A 6,097-nucleotide genomic window follows, 5' to 3' on the forward strand; every position below is an offset into this window, starting at 1 on the left:
AGGTATCTTTTTTTTGCTTGAATTTGCAAATTTTTAATGATCGATTAGGTTGAGAATTTATCATATGCTTACAGCCAAGTGTATTCATTCTTCTCTGAGAAAATATTCATATCCTTTGTCATTTTTCCACTGAACATTTTACCCCTTTCTTTGAAAATGTTCTTTGCCTATAAGAATAAAAGCAATCATTATTTTTAGGGTCTAAGAAGACTCAAGCTTAATGGTGTGGACAGTTCAGAACTGATGATGAGATGGCCCCAGGAGCTTCCACCTGAGTGAATGGTGAGAACCCTGGACCATACAATGGAGGTGTCTAGTGAGCCACAGATGGATGCTAAGTCCAAACGTCACCAACCAACTCGTAGATTTTCAGTGGAAGCTGGGTATGGCTGTGAGCTTGGACAGCTGCAGATCACTTAAGTATCCTTATGTTACAGTGATGCTCAAGGTGGCAGATCATTTAGGCCAAGCAAAGAACAAGTCCTTTGAAATGACAATTCCACAGTGTCAGGATTTCTACAGACAGTTCAAGGCAATTGCTGCAATTTTTGAAACTGTGTGAAAACTGATTACTTGGTTGATGAATTGCTACCATCATTCTAAAATCATGGACTTCACTTTCTGCAACAAAACTGCCTAAGGATCAAATGATATTTATTGAATGAAAATTGCACCTTTGATTTTCCATTTTTCTTAAATAATAAAAGAAATCAGATAAATAGGAAAAAAAAAGGACCAATGAAAACTTATATGCTCTGACTCATTCATGCCACTTACATGAATTTATTCTCTAAAAAAGCCTAAAAGTTCAGTAGAAGGCAAGAGCTATGTGTCCAATGGTACTCATTTCTAAGAAATGGAAACAACTAACCCTTAAAAATGAAAACTATTTGCAAATGGAAAATAATTCTGATATATTACTGAATGAAATAAAGCCAAAATGTAAACTATCTGCATGATAAAAACAACCATGGAAAAATATGCATGCAAATAGCTTCATGCAAGTGAAGCTCTTCCTGGAAGAGAATATGGAAAAGTGAAAACAATGGTGTGTAAGAGAGGTAAAATTGCCGGAGACTCTTCCAATGAAAAACAGTGAACAAATCAACAGATAAAGTCTAGGGAGCTAGAGAGGATGGAAGCAGGGTCTTTAGAGTGAAGGAGCTTGCTATGTGCTGTCTGATGTACTGGCTTGTGCAAGACCCACAAAGGACCACCCTCACACACTCCTTGCACTTCCCAGCATCAGTCACTGGCCTATGACTCATGGTATTTTTCATGGCTATGTTTTAAATCTATTTTTCTTAATATTTTTTCTAATTTGACTTTGAATATAACCATTCATTCTACTTGGTTGCTTAATAGCAATATTTTGCTAGTAATAGTTTCTTAAATGCATATAAAAGTTAATAGCAAACTATTAATATAAAAAATTTTTCATCAGAGTCTCTGTAATCAACTCATCACCTCCAGGAACACATCACAGGCCAGGGAACACAGGAGACCGGAGGAATTGCATTTTTGCTTGAAACATTGATTCTGTTAATAAACTAAGTTTAGACAAGATTCTAATCAGCAGAGATATTTCTGGGACACAACCTCTTTGTGGCTTTGCTTCTGAGCCGTATGCCTGGTTAGCAAATCTGCAAAAGGCTAGAAGCTGCTCTGGACAAGTGCTGGCCCTCTAGCTCTAGCACGGTTCTCAGCAACAGACATCAGGCAGAAAACCCAGGGGTTATGTTGCAGGAAGGGGGACCCTTCCCAGGGACCAAAAATTGGCTCTTGTCTAACACTCAGAAATGAGTTGTCCAAGGAGACACATCTGCTGACAAAGCAAAAGACTTTATTGGGAAGGGGCACCCAGGTGGAGAACAGCAGGGTAAGGGAACCCAGGAGGACTGCTCTGTCATGTGGCTCAAAGTCTTGGCTTTTATGGTGACGGGATTAGTTTCTGTGTTGTCTTTGGCCAATCATTCTGACTCAGGGTCTTTCCTGGTGGCACACACATGGCTCAGCCAAGATGGAGGCCAGCAAGAAAGGTTCTGGGAGGTGGTAGGACACTTGGCATCTCCTGTTGACCTCTCTGGAATTCTTCCAGTTGGTGGTGGCTTGTTAGTTCCGTGTTCCTTACTAGAACCTCCTGTCATAAAATACCTCATGCAAATAGTTACTGTGGTTTCCGGCCAGAATGGGTGGTTTCAGTCAGTGTGCTTCTCCTAAAAGTTAGAGATGATGGTTAGGCTAGCAAGAATTTATTCACAAGGATGGGAGAGGTTGTTTCTTTCCTTATAAAGACTGTTAGCCCAAATTAAGTACTGGGTAAGATTTTTTGGGTAATAATTTTTTGGGTAAGAGTTTTTGGGTAATAATTCTTTGGAATTCTGGACCAAAACATCAACCTTGGAAGAACACTTAGAAACAAAGAGCACTTAGATGCAGGATCCAAATTTAGCTGTAGCTGCCGCAGTATCCAGAGCACTTGCAACCCTATTGACTGCAGCATGCCAGGCTTCCCTGTCCATCGCCAACTGCTGGAGCTTGCTCAAACTCATGTCCATCGAGTTGGTGATGCCATCCAACCATCTCATAATTACTATTTAATACTAAAGGTGAGGATACTTGTCCTGCCTTCTATTTCTACATTATTTGGCTCCACTCTTTTCCTCTAGAAAATTAGTGCATATACAGAGAGCCAAGGATATGTTAGCCTGGAGAATAAATCATTATAAAAGGGCTCTTCTCCAATCAAATGTCATTCAGTAGATTTTACTTATTACTTTTACCTTTTCCCCCCATTTGTTTGCATTAACACACAGTTTCATTGACAACTTTTTTCCCCCAGTGATCTTAACATTGGGATGAAGAAGTGAATGTGATGAAGCTAGTTCACACTGTGGAAATGGTAAGCACAAGCTCATGACTGTCTGTCCACAACAGCTGTTGCAGATGTTTCCACTACACAGTAGAGGGTGTCTGTGGGGATGACCCACCTCACACATTGGTCTGAGAGTCCCAGCAGGCAAAGCTCTACCTTATTGCTACTGAGTCCCTTGGAAATGAATTTTTACCACTTCCTTTTGTGATTTTGGTCAATGCTGAAAAATTCTCATTACCAGAACCTTTTCACATTGGTCTTTTGATCTGGTCTTATTTTCTATTTTAACCTGATGTTGAATATCCAGCATTTCTCAAGTTGAGGTAAGAAGCTGGAGGCCTAGACAACACACTGTCTGTAAAGGAGCATCCATGGGAGAGTATGACATCTGGATTCTCATACCTGCTCTCTTTCACAGGGGGGCTGCCAAGCAGAGCAGTTTCATCAATTACCACCATGCTTATGTGAGTCCCAGTGCCTTTGCAGAACCCTGAATATCCTGTCTTCCAACAAAGGACAACATGGCTTAGTAAGGGAAACTCCCAGTGGCAATATAACAGATAGATTGCCACACTGGCCCACGTAGCACCCACAAGTGAATGAGGACTCACTCGCCCAGGCTTTTTCTTGTATGCTGCTCCTGATCCACATGCCTCCACCTGTGTTCTGCCTGTTTTCTCTTTCCTTAGTTGTTTGCGTTTTGTAGGGAAAGAGCACGTGATCATGTAAAGAAGTGGTACCAGATAAAACTATAGAAATACTGAAAAACACACACACACAAAAGTGTGTACAGTACGAAGAATCTCCCTCCTAGTTCAGACCCCAAACCAAGGCCCTCTCTTTAGCAAGCTTCTCATTCATCCTTTCAGAAATATTCAAGTGTGTACAAGTTGTATGTATAACCCTTTTGTTTAAACAACTGGGACATTCTATGCTCATCAATTTTTATGTACAGTGTGACCTTGGCACTAACCAAGATGAGTCAGGCTTTCTTTGTGCACCCAAGGGACATGAAGGCAGGATCCCAGACATGAGTTATGAATGGTGGCTTGTGAATGCGCAGAGAGCAGTGATGGCTACCAGGACCCAGGGTCACGCAGGACTGGTATCTGTCTTCCTTTTTGATTGGGCGATTAGGTAGATCTGGAGTATGCTGTAGTTCAGTGTTTCCTCAAGTAGGATGTTGCTTCAGTTTCTTGTTGCTGCTGTGACATATTACCACAAACTTAGTAGCTAAAAACAGCACAACTTATCTTACAGTTCTGTACTTCAGGAGTCTGAATTTAGCTGATTAGCTAAATTAGTCTGATTTAGCTCTCACAGGCTAAATCAAAGTGCTAACAGGGCTGTGTTATATTCTGGAGGATCTAGAGGGTCATTTCCTTGCCTTTTCCAGCTTTGAGGCTTCCCGAATTCCTTGAATCTTGACCCTTTCTTCCATCTCTCCAATCTTCAAAGCCAGAAGCATTGCATCTTTAGATCTCTCTTTCTGACCTTGCTTCCATCCCCATAGATTCTTCTCTGCCTCTTTCTTCCACATTTGAGGAGCCTTGTGATTCCATATCTTAGATAATCCAGGATAATTTCCCCTTTGCTGTATAGCCTAACATATTCACAACTTCTAGGATTTAGATAGGGACATGTTAGGAGGGCTGTTAATGTGCCTACTACAGATGTCAATTCCTATTACATGAAAAAGAGGAATGAAGTTTTCTGTTGAAAAGTTTATTTTCAAATAAACACAAGAGGCTTTGATACCCTAAGGGACGCTGAATCTTTTCAAAAGCGTTCTCCAAAGTGATGGGGTCTTTTGTCAGATCAACACCTACCTCCACACCTGCCTGAAACCCAGGAAGCCACGTGCAAGCCACTGGCTAGGGCTTCCTGGCTAGGAGGCTGGTGAGACAGCCCGGGGACAGCTGTTCCCACCTACTCCAGCAGGTCCGCAGGGAGGGCTCCCGCCCACCGGCTCTGTGCTTCTGACAGCCCAGGCTGCAGCCACCTCCGGTGCAGACCTACAGCCTGTGCAATGCCCTGTTAGAAGCTCTCCTCATCCCAATTTTCCGGCGCCCTCCTGGTCACCTGCAGCAGACGCGAGATTCCACGTGCATCCACAGAGCTGCTAAGTGAAGCCTGCTCCCGTGAAGGCAGTGGTACTTTCTGAACAGTGGCTGTTGATTCACTAAATGCATAAGATTGCCATCTTGCCATACCTACTCCCCGAAAGAGACTTCCAGTGATGGGGGCGTAGTGGTAAGACCAGCAGGCACAATAACTGCTAGGACCTGGTGAGGGTGGGGTTTGCAGGGACAGAGCCAGGGGAGCGCAGTCTGTGCTCTCAGGGTGAGGCTCTGTCAGTGGCCTGGTCGCTGGCCACTGCCCCTGATCACCCCTGCACCTTGCCACCTTAGGGGACATGGTTCAGGCCGACCTGGTGGCTGCCCTAAAGCCCTTGCCTTCCCGCACCCACAGGAGCCCCTGTCCCGGCTCCCTGCCGACTTTCCTCCTAGCCCTTCATGAGTTTGTTCTCTATGTAGTTCCTCTGCCAGTCCCTTAAAGAGTTTGTGTGTATGTGTGTGTGTGTGTGTGTGTGTGTTAGTTGCACAGTCGTGTCCGACTCTTTGCTACCCCAGGGACTGTTTCCCACCAGGCTCCTCTGTCATTGGAATTCTCCAGGCCAGAATATCCGAGTAGGTATTCCTTTCTCCAGGGGAACTTCCGGACCCAGGGATCGAACCCATGTCTCCTGAATTATAGACAGATTCTTTACCATCTGAGCCACCTCCATTCTCCACAGGAAGAAAGGGTTTTCTTAGTTCATTTACAGCAACCCTCCTTACCCCCACCCCCGAATACAAAATCAAAACTTCCTGAGAACTATTCTTTCCCTTAACTGGAGAAGTGTTTTAATGTTTTCTGTGTTTTTTTTTTTTTTTTAACACTGGTAATATCCCCCAAACTTGATTTCACAGTACACCGGTGGGTGTCCAGCAGTTTGAAAAGCACATAAGCCCTGGGTTACATGACTGGAGCTGTTTGCATGGAGTGCTGTTCAGAAGGGAGTGTGTCCTGCACTTCTAGCACTGCCAGCCTTCCATCAGTGCCAGGATCTGTCACTGCCTCTGTGTGTGTATGTTATCATGCTTGGTTCTTGCAGATCTTGTGGTGAGGGTATTTCATCCCCGCTCCCCGATTTTTCAGACTAAGAAATTCACTCTAGGG

General features: G+C 43.7%; 1 pseudogene; it reads left to right on the forward strand.

Annotated features, from left to right (window-relative positions):
• Nucleotides 1–303: 303 nt before the first annotated feature.
• On the forward strand, nucleotides 304–562 carry LOC138434644 (COMM domain-containing protein 6 pseudogene; annotated as a pseudogene).
• The last annotated feature ends 5,535 nt before the right edge of the window (nucleotides 563–6,097 follow it).

This window comes from Ovis canadensis, chromosome 2, assembly GCF_042477335.2.
Source record: "Ovis canadensis isolate MfBH-ARS-UI-01 breed Bighorn chromosome 2, ARS-UI_OviCan_v2, whole genome shotgun sequence".
NCBI classification, from domain to species: domain Eukaryota; kingdom Metazoa; phylum Chordata; class Mammalia; order Artiodactyla; family Bovidae; genus Ovis; species Ovis canadensis.